General features: G+C 40.2%; 1 long non-coding RNA gene across 1 annotated transcript; it reads right to left on the bottom strand.

Moving 5' to 3' along the window:
* Positions 1-5,979: 5,979 nt before the first annotated feature.
* On the bottom strand, positions 5,980-7,736 carry LOC128196387 (uncharacterized). The gene is made up of 4 exons (XR_008248664.1): positions 7,677-7,736; positions 7,265-7,500; positions 6,334-6,551; positions 5,980-6,164 (listed from the first exon to the last, which is right to left on the bottom strand). It is a non-coding gene; the product is annotated as an uncharacterized LOC128196387 (long non-coding RNA).
* Between the last annotated feature and the right edge of the window lie 14,680 nt (positions 7,737-22,416).

Raw genomic sequence — 22,416 nt, 5'->3', positions numbered from 1 at the left:
TGAAAGGGCGCCTAGGCACAAAACAACACTAAATTATGTACTCTGGTTGACTTTTCTGCACTCTGGTTAACTTTTATGCATTCTGGTTGATTTTCTGCACTTTGGTTGACTTTTCTGCATTCTAACTATTTGGTACTTTAATCCTTCTTTCAAATCATTCTAATAGCCTACAAAATCAAGGGAATTTAGTGATAAAATCATCAAGTATAATCTCAACTCTCTTATTCACACAATTAGAGCAAAAACATGAGTTAAAGCAAGTTTCTAAGTGAAAGAGGGTGCATTTAGTGTCAAAATTACATCATAGATAATGGCATTTTGAATCGTTATCATTCGGCTTGGTTCCTCACAGCTTTCCAGCATTCGGTTTGAGCCCTAATGGCCTTTTGCCGCTCGGTCTGCGTTACAACTTGTGTTCGGGCTTCAAATGCGTCTCGCTCAAGTCATTATCACCTTTTGTCGTTTGTCTAGGTTCCTTACAGCTTTTCAGCATTTGGCTTGATTGTTCACTAACTTTCATTGCTCGATCCGAACTATTTGATCTCGACATGTCTTGTGTGCTCTCGCTCATGCCTTCCACTACTCGGTCTTGGTCATAACTTTACCGCTCGGTCCTATGTTCTTGATCAATAATGCTCGTGTCCTGACTGCTTGGTCTTGGTCATGAAGTCTACCATTCGGTGCTTACCGCTCGGTCTTGTTAGTTGCGTTCGGCCATGAACAGTGTTCTGCCTTTAGTTGTGTTTGGCCTTCATCTGATTGTAGCCGTTCGGTCTTCATCTACGTTCGACCGTTGATTGATAGCGACTGTTCGGTCTTCATCTACTTATCTATCGTTCGGTCTGAATCTTACTCTTGTTCTTTTTCTTCGCTGATCATTATGCAGATATGTTTTTAAACTTGATGCAACAAAAGTTTTCATATTCTTCACTTTGTACCATCATCAAAGTTATTAACTTCAAAACACCAATGCTCCTCATTGGTAACACCTTGTAGAACTCGCCCAGCTTCCTATCGACGAACTGTCGTCCATGGTCCGTGACAATCGTCCAGGGGAGACCGAACTGACACACCAACCTCCAGCAAAATTTTTGTACTTGCATCACTGTAATGGTTGAAAGAGCTTCAGCCTCGACCCACTTGGTGAAGTAATCGACCGCCATGAGGAGGAACTTCTTCTGAGCCATGCCAAGGGGAAATGGGCCGACAATATCCATTCCCCATTGGGCAAATGGCCATGGGGACACAAGTGTGTGCAGGTTGTACGGCGGTGCATGGGGGTCGTTAGCATGTGCTTGGCAACTGACGCACTTCTGAACAAACAACTTAGTATCTTCCTCCATGGTTGGCCAGTAGTATCCGGCCTAGAGCACTCGAGCTTTCAAGGTCTGGCGGCCGGTGTGGAGTCCGCAAATCCCATTGTGGAGCTTGTCCATTACGTACTGGGCTTCAGCGTTCGAAAGACATTAGAGGAGAGGGGTGGAGAATCCTCTTCGCTACAGGTCGTTCCCCACCACAACATAGTGGGCAACCTTCTTTGTCTTGGCCTGGCGGAGAGGTTGGTTGGCATCTTGCTGATCCATCAGACTTCAGATTTCCGTCCTCCAATCTTCAGTTGTGTCTGCCGTTACCGTAAGGCACTCCACCGATGGTTGCAGCAACACCTAGCGGATGATCGTGGTTAATTGTCCTTTCTCTTTGCCAGATCTGAGTTTCGATAGCATGTCCGCTCGAGAATTCTCTTCGTCGGGAATGTGTCGGATTTCAATTTTTTCAAACTCTTTGGTTAGGACTACGACCGTGTGGAAGTATCGGAGGGGGTGGTCTTCTTTAACTTGGAAATCCCCGTTCATTGGCCCGACCACCAATTGGGAGTTCATCCGACACAAGACCCTCCGGGCCCCCATGTCCCTCACTAGCTCCAATCCCGACACTAGGGCTTCATATTCTGCTTGATTGTTGGAAGTCCTAAATTTGAACACTAAAGAGTGTTCCACTAAGAAGTCGTTTGGGCCTTCCAACACCATCCTTGCGCCACTCGCTGATCGTCCTGCTGCTCCATCGACATATAAATTCCATTCATCGCTAGCCGTCATGGGTAGTTCTGCCGCAAAATCGGTTAAGTGTTGACCCTTCACCGACCCCCTTGGCTCATACCGCAAACCGAACTAGGACAGCTCAACCTCTCAGCCCACCATTCTCTTTGCCATGTGTGGCTTCCTCAAGATCTTGGAAATGGGGTGATTTGTCCGAACCACGACCTGGTGGCTTTGGAAATATAGTCGGAGCCTTCTAGATGCGTTGAGTAGAGCCAGGGCTACCTTCTCCACCTGTTGGTACCATGTTTCGATATCTTGAAGGGTTCGGTTTACGAAGTACACGAGCCTTGGATCGGGCTTTTCTTGTAAGAGGATAGTGCTAACGGTCGTTTCCGAAACTCCCAGATAGACTTGTAGGTCTTCCCCCGAAGTTGGTTGATTCATGACCTGTGGGTTCATCAGTATTGTTTTGACATCTTGGAACGCCTTTCTGTAGTCGGTGTCCTAGTTGTCTTCAGATCCTTTCTTCAGCCTTCTTAGGATGGGGCAGACGCGCTCAGCTAGCTTTGGGATGAATCGAGACAAAACAATGAGACGTCCAACCAGTCTTTGGACCTCCTTCAATGTGTTCGGACTTTGCATATCCAGGACAGTAGCGCACTTGTCTGAGTTGGCCTTTACGCCTCTAGCAATGAGCATGAATCCAAGAAACTTTCCCGTCGCCACTCCAAAAGTGCACTTGGCAGGATTCAACCTCATCCTGTATAGCCTGACCTGCTTGAAGACCTCCTCTAGGTCTTGCAATTTCTGGTGTACGTCTACCGATCGGACCACCATGTCATCTACGTACACATCCATGCATCAATCGATCTGATTTGCAAAAATTTTGTCCATCAAGCGCTTATACATGGCTCCAACATTCTTTAAACTGAAAGGCATGACTTCGTAGCAGTAGTTAGCCTTGTCAGTGATGAACGCGGTCTTCTCCCGGTCGGGTGCATACATAGGGATCTGGTTGTTCACAGAGTACGCGTCTAAGAAACTCAGCATCTTGTGTCCGAACACCCCGTCGACGAGGGCATCGATATTGGGCAAGGGGTGGGAGTCTTTGGGACAAGCTTTGTTTAAATCCGTATAGTCGGTGCACATACGCCATTTGTCGCTGGCCTTCTTAACCATGACCACGTTGGCGAGCCAGGTGGTGTATGTCACCTCCCTGACGAATCCGGCTCCCTTCAATTTGTTTACCTTTTCCTCTACCGCTCTCCTCTTCTCCTCCCCCATTCTCCTCTTCTTCTGGGTGACCGGCCGAGCCTTCTTGAACAACGATAGCTTGTGCGATATGACCGAGGGGTGAATTCCCAGCATGTCGGCGGCAGTCCACGCAAATAGGTCCCTATTGCGCCAAAGGACGGACCTGATCTCCTTTTCCATCTCCGCGTCTAGTCCCCTCGCCATAGTTGTGGTTTAGGAGCCCTCTTTTCCAACTATGACCGGTTGTGTGTCCCCCAACGGCTCCAAGCGATCTTCGGTATTTTTCCTTGGGTCGAGATCCGCCATGGTCACTTCTGACCGATTTATTTTTCTCCTACTTGTCAAGGGATACATCTTCAGGCCAGCCGCATAACACTCCCTTATTGTTCTTTGGTCGGCCCGAACTGTGCTAATCGTCCCTTTACTGGACGGGTATTTCATGGTGAGGTGTGGGGTTGATACAATAGCCCCGAAGGCGTTTAAACACGACCGCCCCAGGAGGACGTTATATGAAGCGTTAGCTTCTACCAATAGGAAGTGCACCCATTTTTCTTCACTTTCTAGTCCAGCACCCAGGCGGGTACGCAGGTCGACGTACCCCCTGGTGTCCACCCTTGCGCCTAAAAACCCCACTATCTGCTCATTATAAGGAATGATCACATCATCCAAAATGTCCATTTGTTGGAATGTCTTCTAGTAGAGAATGTTTACTAAACTTCCTTGGTCGATGAGAACTTTACTTATGCTGTAGCAGGCTATCTCGGCAGTGATGACAATGGTATCGTCGTTGTCAGGGTCGGGAGCATGGAAATCCTCATCGGTAAAGGTGATGGGCGGCATGGTTCTCTTAGGCATGTCCACTGCGTGGACGGATCGCAATGTTCGGATGTGGCGGTTTTGCGCAGAGGACGATGAACCTCCACCCGCAACCCCCCCCCCCCCCCCCCCCCCCCCCCGAGATTCTGTTAATGTGTCCCCGCAACGGACGATCACGACTCCTACTATGACTCTGGCTTCGCCGCCTTTCAGACCAAGAGCGGTCAGTCCGACCGTGTCTTGGTCTTTCACGCCCCTCCAGCCTTCGTGGACTCCCTCGCTGCAGACTGTGCGACTGTTGCACTGGTGCCTTTGGCCAGTCAACTTTCACGTATTTTTTTAATTGCCCTACCCCGATTCATTCTTCGGTCTTATCCTTCAGTGTTACACACTCATCGGTGGTGTGGCCCATGTTTTTGTGGTATAAATAGTGTTTGTTACCGTCCGCCCCGGGTGGAGTGGGCCTTATCTTCAGCTCTCGAATCAATTACATGCTTAGGGCTTCCTACAGTATCTTGGCCCGAGGTGCATTCAAAGTAGTGTACTGTTGAAAGCGTGGCCCCCTTGGTTGCTCTTTTTGTCTGAATGCTTCGGTTCTTCCTAACTGGTTGTCGTGTTTCCTCTCGTCCAGCTTCTCCCTCTTCCCCTCCTGGTTCTCCCTCTTGTAAGACTGTTTCATCTCCTCTACCCTTATCTCATCAGTGGCCCTCTCTCTCAATTCTTCCATGGTCTTGGGGGCCCGACGGCAGATGCTATCCTTAAAAGGTCTTGGCTTGAGGGCGGACAGAACGTACTAGAGGGTAAGCTCAGGGTTAAGTCCTTTTACCCGTCGTACGGTTTTCTGGTATCTGTCCATGAATACTTTCAGACTTTCCTCTTTCCCTTGCTTGAGATTCACCACTCGAAAATAGTCAAGTCATGAGTGCTACTGCTAGCGAACGAGTGGTTAAACATGCGTTGTATTCCTTCAAAGTTCTCAATGGAATTGGGATGCAGCGAGTTGAACCACACCAGCCCCTCCCCTTTTAGCGATAGGGGAAACGCCCTACTCCAGATGGTGTCGCAGCTGGTGCGGAACACCATCGTCTTGGTGATGGTCTTGATGTGAGACTCTAGGTCGATCGTCCCATCGTATATCTTAAACTGTGGAAAAACGAATTGTTCGGATTTGTGGACGTCCATGATTGCTTGAACGAAGGGTAGTAGGATGGACGAGCTCTCAGCCTTCACCATCAGTTGTTTGTTCACAGCGGAACTCTCAGCGTATACGGACTTGGCTCTACGCCCATCAATTCCCGGCTCGGTCGGTTTCCCTATCTCGTTCGGCATACTGCTATATTCGATTTTGTCTTCCTGGGCGGCCTTGTCGTGCTCCTCTCCCACCTTTTCACCAGCTCCCGAGCCCTTTTCTTGGGCAATCCAAGCCGAGCATTCTGCTCGAACGGCTATCAGCTCTACTTCGTGGTGCTGGTGCATCTTCTCCATTTTTTGCTGTAACATCCTGATCATCTCTACCGGGTCGTCAACGCTCATGTTTCTTGTGGTCACATTGGGTTTGACAAGTAACTCGATCCTACGGTAGGCGTCAAAATGTTTCGGTAGTGAGGTCGAGTCACCAAACACCTTAACAATTTGCTATCTTTATCTATCCGGTCTCGCTCTAAGGTCCCCTGTCTTGCTCTTTCGTCCAGAGGTGTACCTGTTAAAGGTTCTCCGATGCCAAATCTGTATGTGTACCGTTCGGTAATTCAATATGATAGTAATAAATGCACAGTAAATGTGAACCACCTATGATAGTAATAAATGCACAGTAAATGCGAACCACCTACCTCTTACCTTTGACCTGTATTTATAGTTTTCGCCATGGACTTGAGATTAGTGAGACGTTAATCATGGCCCAATTTTGGCCCAATAACTTAAATCACTGCTTACCTTAATATTCGCGTAGATAACTACATAATTTTTCTGGTCGTTCGCTCTTGACCGTCTGATCAGAGCGAGGATAATTCTAGAGCCGTCCGGCCATATTGACAACCCCCGTGGCATTATGATCGTCTGGCCCATTGGTACAATAATGAACAAATTACTAACAATTAAAACCATTTTCTTTGGATGAGAAAACATGTAAAGCAAATTTCCTCAATGTATGAGCAGAAATTTATGAGTAACATCAGATAACCAATTGAGGTTGAACTTCATTAAAGCATGCCAGGGTGGTTCGTACCTCTGCTTTATCATCATTTGTGATCACTTTAAATGGATGCCAAGCAGAATTTTCTTCACGTTTTCCTGCCACAAAGAGCAAAGCTCGACACCTTTGGTCCCAGCTTCTTGAAGAGAAAATCTTTCCTTGCATTTAGTCACAAAAACCTTCTGATCTAGCTCTCCCATTCTCTTGAGCCCAATATTACCTTAAGGACCATTAAGCATATCCTCTAACCCCTAAAATATTAGAAGCAAACTATACATTTAGTATACCCAATCTACTCAAGATCCAACAACAGAATATCAAAATTCTTTTATCCAACAAATGGTGAAGGGAATATTCTCATAGAAATGTTCACAACTTAGCAAGACAAGACACAGAAACAACAGTTGCTAGTTAAAGTGGTTATATTCAACAATCAAAGAAGAAAAATGTTAAAGCTCACACCTGAGTGAAAGATATAAATTGAAATTTATTAACATATACCCACTTGTTTTCTAGAAGTATGTTAGTAAAAGATATGTATATGTGTGTGTGTGAATTAATATGTTGGGGGCGGGCATGGATTTTGCTAACACAAATCTACTTATTATTTAGGGGTATTTTAGCAAATATATAACTATAGTTTTCTTAAACTATATCAACGCTAAAATATTCTTTTTGAAAAAAATAAGTGAACATACATTAGCAACTTATATCTTAGGTGTATTTAAGAAAGTCATGATTCCAATCTGCTAATGTTTACCTCGTTATTTTATTTTATTTTGAGAGCTTCAACTTCGGCAAGTTATAACTAGTATTTTTCTGAAACACAAGCCAAGTTATAGCTTACTAATGTACACCTAAAAAACGGTTGTGTATATAGTAAATCTACATATATAGGTTGATTACAGGGGAGGCAGAGAGACTTTTATCAGAGAGAAAGTAAATGAAGTAAATGAGATCGTACTTTTAATAATTCTTTGCGAGCTTCCTACAGTTCATCATTACTTTGACGTTCCTTCATAATGAGGGTTTGATTCATGCTCTCCACAGATTCCAAATTCTCTATTTTTTCTTGCAATTCATCGTTCATTTCTTTTATCTTTTTCTGAACCGCTGTATCACCTTCATCTCCAACATGCTTCATAACTTGCAATTTCCCTTTTAGCTTCCTTCCATTTCCAATTTCTGTTTGGCATCAAACTGTTTTTCAGCAGAAGTATCTTGTTATAACCATCATCAAAATTGAGGTAAGCGTATAGATTCATGTAGCCAAATTATTCCAAAATAATTTCACAAAAATATGATCCAAAAATATGATTTCTATTTACATACATAAAAACCTTAAATTTATGCAAATATAATATAATCTCACATACCTTCTTCTTGTCATGACAAACTTGACTCTGTTGACCAACTTCTATCATTGCAACAATATCTACAATACACCAAATAAACTTCAAAAAAATCATAATAAGATCCATAAAACACAACAACCCCTAAATGGTAAAATATTTTAAAAAACAATTCAAACCCACCGAACAATAATAAAGGATTGGCAAAAGGAAGGGCGGGAACCTTCAAAAACCACGTCAATGGTGGTTTCGGTGTTTGTTGGTGCTTCAAAACGGCGGAACGGCGGCGGACAAGACTTTGGTGAACAGCAGCGGTCCGGTGAACGGTGTAAACTCCGTGAATGATCGCTTCTGCTCAGGCAACGATTGTTGGTGAAAGCACGTTCTCTTTAGGGTTCTCTCGCCAAACCCAAATGAAGTTCTATTTTGTGAAACCCCCAAAATGAAGCCCACGAAATGAATCCCCTGCAGTCCTTGCATTTCCACGTCATTTTCGCTTTTTAAATTCTTTTACAGATGGACCAATAGGACCGTGACATGTGTCTGAGTGTCAAAAGTTTGTCAAAATTTGGTGTCAAAGTATCATTTTGACACCAAATTTTGACAAACTTTTGACACTCGGACATGTGTCATAAGCTAAATGGTCCATGTGTTTAATGTTTTAAAAAATTGAAAATGAGGTGGATAATAAAAGGTACAGGGGTTTTGAAACGCGGGATTTATTTGGATTCATTTCAAATAAGAGAACCTCATTTGCGCTAGAGCCTTCTAGAGAACTGTCCTCCTTCCTATCCACCGACAAGCTTTAATCTCCCCACAAGGGTCGCCGGCGTTGACAGAGTTTGAAGGTGGTCGGAGTGTCGTCGTTGACCAGAACTGCATATGCCCCATCGTTCCGCCGTTCGGAGCGTACTTACTCCGAAACCGCCATAGAAGGTTGTTTTTGAAGCTTTTTGTCGTTCATTTCAGTAATGCATTGTTTTTGTTCGGTGGGTTTAAGTTGTTTAAAAAAATTTGGGCATTTAGGGTTTGTTTATTTATATGGTTGTTTCTCGTGGTATGTGTTGACCCAAAACTTGTTAGTCGTTGCTAGGACTCGGGTTCAATCCCCAAATCCCCGGCAGCGGCGCCAAAAACTTGTTAGCCAAAAACTTGTTGGGCTCGATTTCGGCAAGCGTACCGAATCGTTCAAGTAATAAACCGGTAAGACCGGGTATCGTTTTCCCAAGAGACTCCTAATACTAGAGAATTGTGCGATTAACAACTCATATAGACTCAAGAACATAACAACAATTTAAGAATATGTGCAAAAAGATAAATTCACAAGTAATTACAAGGTTGGACTTTGGTATTGAAGACACTTGGAAATGGAAAAGACTAGAAATGGTATGAAATGACATTGTTAAGGTTAGTTTTCACCAATGCACTCTTGTGTATGACTAATTTCATCTCCTCTCTATCAATTTACTAAAGTCAATCCACTAAAACACTCTAGCCCTAATCCCTTAGGTGAAAGAGCCTAGGTTTTCCTTATCAAACTCCAATCCCTTGGACAATCTAACAAGCAAACCCGCATTAAAGAGCTAGGATCTAAGACAACATGTGAATCATCTTCCATCCCTAGAATCAATGAACCACAAGGACTCCTATTTCAGTTCTGGGTTTCATCTTACGTCCCCATAATGCATAAAACCCCAAAATCAAGTCATGAACGTCCCCATTACATGCAAGCTTTAAGATCGGAAACAAGAATACTAGCAATTGATAGAAAAGCATATATATAATCAAATCATTCAACAATTACACAAAAATTCAAAGGCTACAACTAATCCCAACAAGATGGGTTTGGTTCTCCATTTCCATGGAGAACCCTAAAGCTTACAAACATGGAAGATGGAAGAAGAAGGAGACCCAAAGGAAGAGGAGGAGATGTTCCCACAAGCTCCTCACGCCCTCCATGAGCTCCAGCCGTGAAATCGCACCTCCAAAGAACCAAAGACCCTTTCCCCTTCGCGTTTTAGGGTTAAATAAGTTGTCTGTCACGTCAGTAAAAGTCGCGCCCGGCGCCCTCTGTCAGTCGCGCCCGGGCGCGAGACTCTCTGGAAAGTCACGCCCGGGCGCCCCATTTCTCACGCCCAGGCGTGAAACTCTCTAGAAAAGCTGAAAGTGGACGAGCGTCCTGAAAGTGGACGAGCGTCCACTTCTCGCTGCCGAGCGTTCACTGAGAGCCTCTCTGGACGAGCGCCTCTTCTCTCGCTGGACGAGCGTACACTTCTCTCTTCGCTAGACGAACGTCCACTGCTCAGCTCTCAAGACGAGCGTCCTCTTCTGCCTGGCTGGACGAGCGTACACTTCTGCCTGGCTGGACGAGCGTCCGCTCTTCTGCCTTCTAGACGAGCGTCCACTGCTCGCTCGCTGGACGTCTTCGTTGGACGAGCGTCCTCTTAACTCTCTGGACGAACGTCCTCCATGAGCTCCTGGACGAGCGTCCTCTTTTCTCTTTTTCTGGACGAGCGTCCCCTTGCTGGCGACGAGCGTTTCTGCTGTGCGACGAGCGTTTCTGCGTGCCTTGTGGTTGGTTCATCTCTATAATTTGTTGGAGACTCTTCCAAGCTCATTTTTAGCTACAAAATAAGGGATTATTGATGAAAGTACATCAAAGTAGCCAAAAACATAATTATTTAGAAAACAAGACAAAAGAAGAGGATTTAACAAGTTATAAGTTAGAAAGGAGTTGATTTTGCTAACAAAATGATGCTTAAAATATGGTAAAATTTAGCATTATCAAATACCCCCAAACTTACAACTTTGCTTGTCCTCAAGCAAAAGTACTTCACCTAGCAAACAATTCAATCACAATGGTCTAGTAACTTTAAGCACACTTTCAATCAAATAAACAAAATCAATCATGCTTGCTCATCTTAGAAATTACATTCAAGAGAGAATATGGCCTTAGCAAGCTAAAGTTCAACCATGGTGCTAACAATTCAAAATCACATGATAGATGCAAATGATAGATCAACAAACATGGCAAGATGTTTTCAATGAGTGCATGGAACCAATCCTCACCAAGGAAAGTGTTTCACTCAAGCACAATGGTGTATAAGGATGTGTGTCTAACTCTCAACTATTACAATGTTACACAAATCAACTTTGCCTTTCGTTTCAACAATTTCAAACACATTAACAAACAAGTTACATCACAAGGACTTTTTGAAGCTTGTATTGTGGCTAGGCTAAGAAGAAAATTTGGTTTTTCTGGACAACAAAGCACCTTGAGATAAGAGACCAAACAATTTAATTCATGATATAGCATAGTATCTCTTTTTCTCCAAAATTGAATAACCCACTTCTCAACCTATTTCCCAACTCTTTTTCATTGAATTCATGTTTTTCTTCTTCTTTCTTCTTTTTCTTTCTTTTTAACTCAACTTATTGTTTTTCTCAATGCTCCCCTTATGACAAGAACTCCCCCAAACTTAAACCACTCTCCTCATTCTAACATATATGTTCATCTCAACTCAAGGTAAGGAGGTTAAGGATTTTTCAATAGGCTTAAGGTTTCGGGAATGAGAAAGTTTTCTTTAAGGTTCAAAGGTTATACATTGGCTTTTAGGCTCAAAATGTAGAAGAGGTGGAAGAACAAGATGGCCTTGATCATTTGTAACAAGCAAGCAAATAGTTCAAACAGAGAAACTCAAGCAAAATCAACTATGATTCCAAAGTAATAGCATTTAACAATAAGCTCTGGGGCACAACATCTCACAGGTTTACTCAAGGTTCCAAAATTTGATAAACATCCTGCCAAGTATTTGATCACATTTAAAACCAAACATCTATCTAAACATAGATGAAAGCAACCATAATCTATGTTCAACAAGCTCAACCACATAATCTCAATCAGATTTTCAAAACAATTCTCATGGATAAAGAGCAAGCACAACAGATTTGTATTCAATTCAAGCACAACAAATGATTCACTCAAATCACCAGACCAATTGCACAAGAATGTTAGAATCGCTGTAGTGGAATTATTAGCGTGGTAACAAACCAAGAGGGGGGGTGAATTGGTTATATACTTTTATTTTGCCTTTTTAATATTTTTCTCTTAATTCTTTCTTACTAAGCAGATAATTGAATGTAAATAACAGAGTAAGGGAAAGAGAAAAATTGCACAGGTGATTTTATCCTGGTTCAGATCACTAGGATCCTACGTCCAGTCGCTTATCTCAAACAAGATAAACCTTTTTCACTATCACAAAACAGTTACAAATATTAGTCACACAGAAAAACAATTTGTAATAGTTTAGAAATTACCACCTCTCTTGAAACCACAAGAGATGAACTTACACCTCCTTTGAATCTTCACAAAGGATGACCACCTCCTTCGAATGCTTCACGAAGGATGAATCTCTTCCAGACACTTCCTCAGACACACCAAGGATGAACAAGCTATTCCTCTGTCACCACAGTACCACTTCAAGACTTTGCAGACAAGAGTTTCCTTAACTTCAGCAAATTCACAGAGTTCTCAAAGAATTCAGAGATCTTTAGCACAAGGGAAGAGTTGTTTATAAGAGAAAAAGTGAGCCAATTTATAGACTCAGCCTAATACCCTTCCATTCTTCGAAACCGGGCCATCTAACGCATTTAATCGATTAACATCAGTATTAATCGATTAAAATGAGTACAACAGCTAGTTTTTCAAATCTGAAATCCCCAACGGTCAGTGTTAATCGATTATTCTCAGGATTAATCGATTAGCTAATCGATTATTATACACTTTAATCGATTATTCCAGTGGCACTTGGGTTTTCAGGGCCAGCCTCGGTTTTAATCGATTAAAACTAGGTTTAATCGATTAAAACAGAATGAGGACGAAACTCAACAGCATTTAAATGTAAATTACAATAATCGGTCCTAATACATTTGTGAGTACTACTTCATCAACTTTGATTATTACAAAAGCTTTATAAAAATACATAAATCTTCAATTTGTCTTGACTTGTGCAACTCTGTTCATCATCAAAACTTCATAGTTGATTTTTGCCAACATTCTCCCCCTTTTTGATGATGATCAAAAATTCCTCTGAGTTTAAAGCTTTTTAATAATCTGAAACAGTCACAACTCATAAAAAGAGAGATTAATAGAAAATAATAATTTTAAACTTTCTTCTCCCCCTTTTTTGATCATAAGAAAAAATGCGTGCTCCCCTTAAATAAAAAGAGATAAGGCATATTGAAAGATGAAATAAACAACACTTTTTATTAAGGATGCACATAATCATAAAACCAAACAAACAAGACAAGCAAATAAGTCCTAGAATTCATCACTTTCATCACTAAGAAGATGTTGCTCTAAACCAGAAACCCTAGTGTCTAAATTTCGGAGATGAGTACAAATTTCTTCATGGCGAATGTTTTGGATGTTCATCATCTCAGTTTGAAGGCGAGTCATCTCAGTCATTTGTCTAGAGAGAATTTCTAGACTGTATTCCTCATGGACTTGAGATGGGCCAGCAACATTTGTGGGATCAGGCATTGGAATATCTTCAGCTTCATCTTCATTGCCCTCAATAGCATTTTCAGGATGTATGTAAGATTGTCCCTGTTTGATAAAACCCATTTGTCTTAGGGAATTATCTCCAACCTTATGACCAGGGAGGACAGTCTCATGGTTTTCATTGGTGATATCCACTCCTTTGAACACACAGATTTGGGAAACTAGGAGAGGATATGGAAGAGGGGCTACATCTAACCTTTTGGCCTTGTACATAATTGTCTTAATCAGATGAGGCCAATTGAGAGGAATGCTCTAAAGAACACCGTACATGATGATGAGATCAGTCTCAGAGCATTGGGCATGATTGGATCCTCTAGGGCACAAAATCCAGACAATGAGGTAGTGCAGGAGACGTTCTTCCATCTTGAGTCCACCTGCAAGGAAAAGACGCGCATTGTGCTGACGAGGATTGCGGAGAAAGGACTGGTAGACCGCTATCTTGTTGAATTGTGCAAAGTCATCTGGGATAGTTTGAGAATGCTCTAAGACAGGGACTTTTGCAACATTAGTCCAAATGTCATTGTCCAAGACAATGTCTACACCTTTTACTCTTGTTTGAAACACCCCATCCCGGATCTTTAAATTGTAATAGAAAGTGCGAACGAGATCCGGATAATACCTTCCACGGAGTTCCATAAGGTGTTGAACTCCTTGTTCAATGATGAGATTTGGGAAGGAAAAGTTGTAAGATATATACCAGGATAGATCAATGAATTTTTGCTTGATCAGCTTCCTTTCCTTCCAGAATCGTGAGAAAGATAGTTGATCTGCTTCATCGGAGAGCCACCCTTCTACTGTAGCATCTCTTGTTGGAACAGGATTCTCCGAAACAGCACTGGTTCTTCTTCTCCTCCTTCTTGAAGATTCAGCCATTGAAATAAAGGAAAGGCAAGGGTTTGGGTGAAAGAAGAGAGAAAGTAGAAGAAATAGGCTTAAAGTTTGTTCAAGTAATGAAAATGGGGACCAAAGGGTGTATATATAGGCTTAAAAATGTGTCCCAACGGTTAGATTTGGAGAATATGGCCGTTGGCAACGGCTAGATTTCGAAAACAAATTTTTAAAAAATTGTCTGGAGCGTATTTAATCGATTAAAGGAAGTTTTAATCGATTATGTAATCGATTAATACTTGGATTAATCGATTAATCCAGTCGCAAATCTATAGGTAGCGTTTTTAATCGATTTGCAAGCAGATTAAATGCGTTAAACAGCGAAAAATGCAAGATTAATTTCAAATATGCCTATTTTACTATCTCTAATATTCCAAGATCTCTCCTAAGCTCAAAAAATCTATCCTTGGGCAAAGCTTTGGTGAAAATATCCGCTAATTGATGCTTAGAATCTATAAACTCCATTTCACAATCACCTTTTTGGACATGGTCTCTAATAAAATGATGCCTAATTTCTATATGCTTGGTTCTAGAATGCATGATGGGATTTTTGGTGAGTTTTATGGCACTGGTGTTATCACACTTAAGCGGAATATGATCCAAATGAATACCGTAGTCTTCTAATTGCTGTTTCATCCATAAGATCTGTGCACAACAACTACCCGCAGCAATATATTCGGCTTCAGTGGTTGACAAGGCTACACAGGCTTGTTTCTTAGAGTGCCAGGAGACTAAGGAGCTACCGAAAAAGTGACAGGTTCCACTGGTGCTTTTCCTATCTATTTTACAGCCTCCATAATCAGCATCAGAAAATCCTACAAGACTAGGTGCAGCGCCTGAAGGATACCATAACCCAAAGGATGTTGTCCCCTTAAGATATTTAAAGATACGTTTTACAGCAGTGAGATGAGACTCCCTAGGGCTTGACTGAAACCTAGCACACACACATACACTTTGCATGATGCCAGGTCTACTAGCAATGAGATATAATAAAGAGCCAATCATACCTCTGTATTTGGTCTGGATTACCTCTTTACCTGTCTCATCTTTGTCTAAGTAGCAGGATGTCCCCATGGGGGTTGATGCTTCTTTGGCATTGTCCATCGCAAACTTTTTAAGAATTTCCCTGCAATACTTGGTTTGAGATATAAAGGTTCCTTCCTCCATTTGTTTGATTTGAAGTCCGAGGAAGAAAGTAAGTTCTCCCATCATTGACATCTCAAATTCTCCCTGCATGGACTTAGCAAAATTCTCGCAGAGAGTTACGTTAGATGATCCAAAAATAATGTCATCTACGTATACTTGAACAAGTAGAAAATGTTTTCCATTCTTTTTAATGAATAAGGTTGAATCAATTTTTCCTCTGTTGAAATCATTTTCTACCAGAAAATTGCTCAGACGTTCATACCAAGATCTAGGTGCCTGTTTTAAGCCATATAGTGCTTTCTTTAATTTGTAGATGTGATTTGGGTTTTTAAAATCTTCAAAACCAGGTGGTTGTTCAACAAATACATCTTCTTTGATATAACCGTTTAGAAAAGCACTTTTAACATCCATTTGAAATAATTTAAATTTCATCATAGATGCATAAGCAAGAAGTAGGCGTATTGCCTCTAACCTGGCAACTGGAGCGTATGTCTCATCATAATCTATACCTTCTTCTTGACTATATCCTTTTGCGACAAGCCTAGCTTTATTCTTGGTTATGTTTCCTTCTTCATCCAGTTTGTTTCTGAACACCCATTTAGTTCCAATTACTTGATGAGTGTCTTTTCTGGGAATTAATTCCCATACTTGATTTCTTTCAAACTGGTTGAGTTCTTCTTGCATTGCGATACACCATTTTTCATCTTGAAGGGCTTCTTTAATGTTCTTTGGTTCAATCTGTGACACAAAAGCAACATTCATACAGTAATTTGCAGTATTACTTCTTGTGTTTACCCCTTGTGTGATATCACCAATTATGTTGTCCAAAGATAATCCTCTAGGTTGTTGCCATATTTTATTTAAGTCTTCATCTTGAGGATCGTCATTATTCTTTTCTTCGTTTGTCTCCTTTGATGAATTTTCACTTGTTCCTGCATCAAATTTTTCTGACTCAAGAGGTTTTGCCTCAAGGTCCACAATTTCATCAAAAGTAACATGTATGGATTCTTCTATTGTAAGCAGATTTCTATTAAAGACTCTATATGCTTTGCTAGTTAAAGAATATCCAAGAAAAATTCCTTCATCAGCTTTTGAATCAAATTTTCCCAAATTCTGTTTTCCATTGTTTAAAACATAGCATTTGCATCCAAAGATTTTTAAATGGGAAACATTTGGTTTTCTATTTTTGAAAATTTCATAAGGAGTACGTTTTAAAATAGGTCGAATTAACATTCTGTTTAACACATAGCAAGCAGTACTTACAGCATCAGCCCAAAATTGTTTAGGAACATTATTTTCATTTAACATAGTACGAGCAAGTTCCTCTAATGATCTATTCTTTCTTTCTACTACTCCATTCTGTTGGGGAGTTCTAGGCGAAGAAAAGTTATGAGAAATACCATGTTCTTCACAAAACTTTTCAAATAATTCATTTTGAAATTCACCACCATGGTCACTTCTAATAGCTTTTATTCTTAAATCCTTTTCATTTTGGATTAAAATAGCAAACTTCTTAAATTCTTTAAAAGCTTCACTCTTAAGAGTGAGAAACAGAGTCCAAGTATATCTTGAAAAATCATCAACAATAACTAAAGCATAATAGTTTCCACCAAAACTTTTTGTCCTTGAAGGACCAAATAAATCCAAATGTAAAAGTTCTAAAGGTTTTAAAGTAGAAACAATATTTTTTGAATGAAAGGAATTTTTAACTTGTTTCCCCTTTTGACATGCATCACATAATTTATCTTTTACAAACTTTAATTTTGGTAAACCAATTACTAGTTCTCTAGATACTAGTTTGTTAAGTTGTTGCATATGTATATGAGCAGCACGCCTGTGCCACAACCATGGGTTTTCCTCTTTAACAACTAAACATGAAATATTTTTATTTAATACGTTTTCTAAATCAATTAGATAAATATTATTATGTCTAACTCCTTTTAAGGCAATTTCAGAAGAATCACTCTTAAAAATAGTGCAAGAATTCTTCTCAAAAGTTACCTTGAATCCTTTGTCGCACAGTTGACTGATGCTAATTAAGTTATGCCTCAGTCCTTCTACATATAGTACGTCTTTGATCATCAAGGTATCTTTGCTTCCTATAGCCCCTTTTCCAAGAATTCTTCCTTTGTTGTTGTCACCATAGGTAACAAAGCCTTGTTCCTTTTCTTTAAAGTTTGTAAATTTTGTTATGTCTCCTGTCATGTGTTTTGAGCAACCACTATCGAGACACCACATGACTTTTCTTGATTTTTGTAATACATGCAAAAGAAAGGAACAAACAAGCTATTTTAGGTACCCAACTTCTTTGTATGGGTCCTTTTGGATTAGATTCAAATTATTTAGCAACCCAAACATATCTACCACTAGGAACACCATAATGCTTAATTTTACATTTATTTGAAGTATGACCCTTTTTCATACAATAAAAGCATGATACAACGTTTGTGTTCCCATGAGTTGTTCCTTTTTCTACCCATATTCTACGGGTTCTATTATTCTGTTTGTTTTTAATTTTAGGACCATACTCATTTTTAACAACCTTGTTTTCATTATTTTTGCTACATTCTCCTAAGGTTGTTTGTTCAGAAAAATATTTGAATTGTATGCAAGACTCACATTCATTATTAGCAACATATTTTTCTTTTTCATAATATAACACTTTACTTTTCAAATTCCTGATTTCTTCTGCTTGATATAAAAATTTATTTTTCAAACTTCTGTTTTCTTCAGATGAATTTGAAAATTCAGTTTTCAAGGCATCATTTAGTTTAGTGAGATTTTCAGAAGTAAACTTCAAATTTTTATTTTCTTCAAGAAGGTTGTCAAATTCAGATTTTAAATTTTTAAAATCCTTTTTCAGCTTTTTATGAGAAATATTTAATTTTTCAGATTCAATTAACAATGCAGCATATGTTTCATGCAATTCATCTTCATCAACTTGACTATTATTATCAGAATAATGTGAGCTACTTACTTGGCTGATATTATCATCATCTGCCATTAAACAGATGTTAGCTTCTTCATCTGAATCGCTTGAATCTGAAATGGACTCATTATCGTCTTCCCATGCAATGTATGCTTTCTTTTTCTTGAAGAATCTTTTCTCCTTTTTGTCTTCACCTTTCTTCTGATTTGGGCAGTCTGCCTTTAGATGCCCCTTTTCTCCACAGCTGTAGCATCGATAATTTGAGGAAGATGCTTGATTATCTTTCTTTTCGTACCTAAACCTTCCTTTACCTTTAGACTTCATGAATTTGTTTAATCTTTTGATCACGAGGCTTAAGTTTTCCTCTTCGTCTGAGTCTTCATCTTCCGATTTACCTTTGCTTCTTTCAACCTCTGATTTTAATGCCAAACTCTTCTTGTTGGTTTTGGCTTTTGCTTCTTCTTCATCAAGTCTTCCAAGATCTAATTCATGTTCCCTCAACTTTCCAAATAGTGCCGCCATAGTCATGGTGTTGAGGTTTTGTGACTCCGAGATTGCAGTCACCTTAGGTTGCCACGACCTGTCTAAAGACTTTAAGATTTTAATGTTTAGTTCATCAGTATCAAATGACTTACCTAGTCCAATGAGATGATTGACAATGTTGGTGAAGCGTTTTTGAATGTCAGAAATTGTTTCTCCTTGCTTCATCCGGAACATTTCATATTCTTGAATTAGGGAATTCTTTCTTGCCCTCTTTACGTCATATGTTCCTTCATGTGTTACTCTAAGCACATCCCACATTTCTTGAGCAGTTTTGAAGACAGAAACCCTGTAGAACTCATCAACAGTCAATGCTGATGCAATAATATTCCGAGCTTTAACGTCATTCTGAAATCTTTTCTTTTCTTCAATGGTCCATTGACCACGGGGCTTTGGTTCCTGTATATTATTAGTAGGAACAGAAGAACCAGATGCAATAACATCCCAAATTTCACAATCAATAGATTCAATAAATATTTGCATCCTTACCTTCCAGAATGCATAGTTCTCACCTGTGAATAGTGGGGGTCTATTGATTGATGCACCCTCTGCAAAGGTTTGATGTGATCCTGCCATTTGAATGACTATCAAAGCAAGCTCTGATACCAATTGTTAGAATCGCTGCAGCGGAATTATTAGCGTGGTAACAAACCAAGAGGGGGGGTGAATTGGTTATATACTTTTATTTTGCCTTTTTAATATTTTTCTCTTAATTCTTTCTTACTAAGCAGATAATTGAATGTAAATAACAGAGTAAGGGAAAGAGAAAAATTGCACAGGTGATTTTATCCTGGTTCAGATCACTAGGATCCTACGTCCAGTCGCTTATCTCAAACAAGATAAACCTTTTTCACTATCACAAAATAGTTACAAATATTAGTCACACAGAAAAACAATTTGTAATAGTTTAGAAATTACCACCTCTCTTGAAACCACAAGAGATGAACTTACACCTCCTTTGAATCTTCACAAAGGATGACCACCTCCTTCGAATGCTTCACGAAGGATGAATCTCTTCCAGACACTTCCTCAGACACACCAAGGATGAACAAGTTATTCCTCTGTCACCACAGTACCACTTCAGGACTTTGCAGACAAGAGTTTCCTTAGCTTCAGCAAATTCACAGAGTTCTCAAAGAATTCAGAGATCTTTAGCACAAGGAAAGAGTTGTTTATAAGAGAAAAAGTGAGCCAATTTATAGACTCAGCCTAATACCCTTCCATTCTTCGAAACCGGGCCATCTAACGCATTTAATCAATTAACATAAGTATTAATCGATTAAAATGAGTACAACGACTAGTTTTTCAAATCTGAAATCCCCAACGGTCAGTGTTAATCGATTATTCTCAGGATTAATCGATTAGCTAATCGATTATTATACACTTTAATCGATTATTCCAGTGGCACTTGGGTTTTCAGGGCCAGCCTCGGTTTTAATCGATTAAAACTAGGTTTAATCGATTAAAACAGAATGAGGACGAAACTCAACAGCATTTAAATGTAAATTACAATAATCGGTCCTAATACATTTGTGAGTACTACTTCATCAACTTTGATTATTACAAAAGCTTTATAAAAATACATAAATCTTCAATTTGTCTTGACTTGTGCAACTCTGTTCATCATCAAAACTTCATAGTTGATTTTTGCCAACAAAGAACTATCCACAAGGCAAGTCAAAAAGAAATCAAAAACACAAATACTGAAAGTAAAAAAAAAAGAACTAGAAATAAAACTGAAAAACCGATTTAGAATGGACTCTTTGCAGCTTCAGTAGTGTAGAACACTAGCTTCACTTTCATCTGCAACATCTTCCTCCAATAGTAGCTTATACTCCGCAACTGATCCACCTCCCCCATCAGTAGGGGCCTGGCCCCCAGGCCATGGTACACGAGCAGCAAATCTTCAAGTCATAGGTTGCTCAACTCAAGCATGCCTCAAAGGTTGACCAATGGTGGTGTTGAACTCTTTAATTCCTAAGGAAGATCTTATCCTGTAACAAGAAAGCTCAAAGAAAAATTAGTATCCCATAGTCCAAAATTGAAGAGAAAGGTCCATAAAACATACTAAAAGAAATGTGCAAAGGAAAACAAAGAAACAAACCAATGAAAGCCAAAACAAACAAAGACAAAAGTACATGAGCAAAGAGGAAAGTCTTAAAATTAAGCTTCCCAAAGGTACCACAACACAAAAAGGTTTAAAAACACAACAAAAGGAGTGTGTGAAAGAGTGCAAAAGAATGGGAAACTCATCATCAATCAAGAAATTCACATGTGCAGAACCAGAATTTTTGGTGCTCGGTGCCCCTGGTGCAGCTCGCGCTGGGCGCCCCTGGTGCAGGGGGCGCTGGGCGCCCCTGGTGCAGGGGGCGCTGGGCGCCACTCGGTCGGTTGGGTGCAGGATGGCCCTGATACAGCTCGCGCTGGGCGCCCCTGGTGCAGGGGGCGCTGGGCGCCATAACAGTTTTCTGCATAATGCAGATTTCTGCGAAATTGGCCACTCACCATGTGATTTTTGGTTCTAGATCTTCATTCAATGCACTCACACACCAAACAAGCTAAAACTAACCTAATACACTTATACAAACCATAAAAACAACATCACAACTCAAAAATCACAACAATGCAAAACTACACAAACATGCAAACCATAAGCTACTAAAGCACATAACACAAAAATCACACAAACACTAGTAAAAAGGGTAAGAAAATTGGGTTGCCTCCCAAAAGCGCTTGTTTAACGTCATTAGCTTGACAGATTACTCAATGAAGTGCAGATTTTGATGTTGGTGTGCTCCTTCCACCAACTCTTCTTGAACCAATTTCTAGTCACCAAATCAACTCTCAAAGCTTAATTCTCTTCATCTTAGTCCTTCCACTACCTTGACATCTTTAAATACTCAATCCTCTTGATCAACTTTGGCTTGCTAGGCTTGAGTTCCTTGTCTCTCATCAAAGGGTGGTGGTGACTAGTCTTTCTCTTTTCCTTCTCCCTTTCTTCATCTTTCACTTAGCACTTGGAGCATCTTCAAAGGAGGAAGAATTTGGGGCAGTTTGTGATGCTCAACATAGTTGTCTCCTTGTGTCCTATAATTACTTCAAACTCAGGGTCTTGATGATGCTTTTGAGGCCGCAGTCCTCCTTATGTGACCATTTCCCTGCATACACTTAGACACAACTATGCTAAAGCCACAAATTAGCCCAAACAAAACTGAAAATCTATTTACAACAAAAGAGTTAGTTCTATATACAAAATCAAGTCTACATAAGTTAGAAACCTCACAAAAGTCTAGTATTGACACGAGTCCCCGGCAACGGCGCCAAAAACTTGTTGACCCAAAACTTGTTAGCCGTTGCTAGGACTCGGGTTCAATCCCCAAATCCCCGACAGCGGCGCCAAAAACTTTTTAGCCAAAAACTTGTTAGGCTCGATTTCGGCAAGCGTACCGAATCGTTCAAGTAATAAACCGGTAAGACCGGGTATCGTTTTCCCAAGAGACTCGTAATACTAGAGAATTGTGCGATTAACAACTCATATAGACTCAAGAACATAACAACAATTTAAGAATATGTGCAAAAAGATAAATTCACAAGTAATTACAAGGTTGGACTTTGGTATTGAAGACACTTGGAAATGGAAAATACTAGAAATGATATGAAATGACATTGTTAAGGTTAGTTTTCACCAATGCACTCTT

This window comes from Vigna angularis, chromosome 4, assembly GCF_016808095.1.
Source record: "Vigna angularis cultivar LongXiaoDou No.4 chromosome 4, ASM1680809v1, whole genome shotgun sequence".
Classification (NCBI taxonomy): Eukaryota; Viridiplantae; Streptophyta; class Magnoliopsida; order Fabales; family Fabaceae; genus Vigna; species Vigna angularis.
Note: the sequence above shows the minus strand (reverse complement) of the source record. Positions and strands in the feature narration are given on the sequence as shown.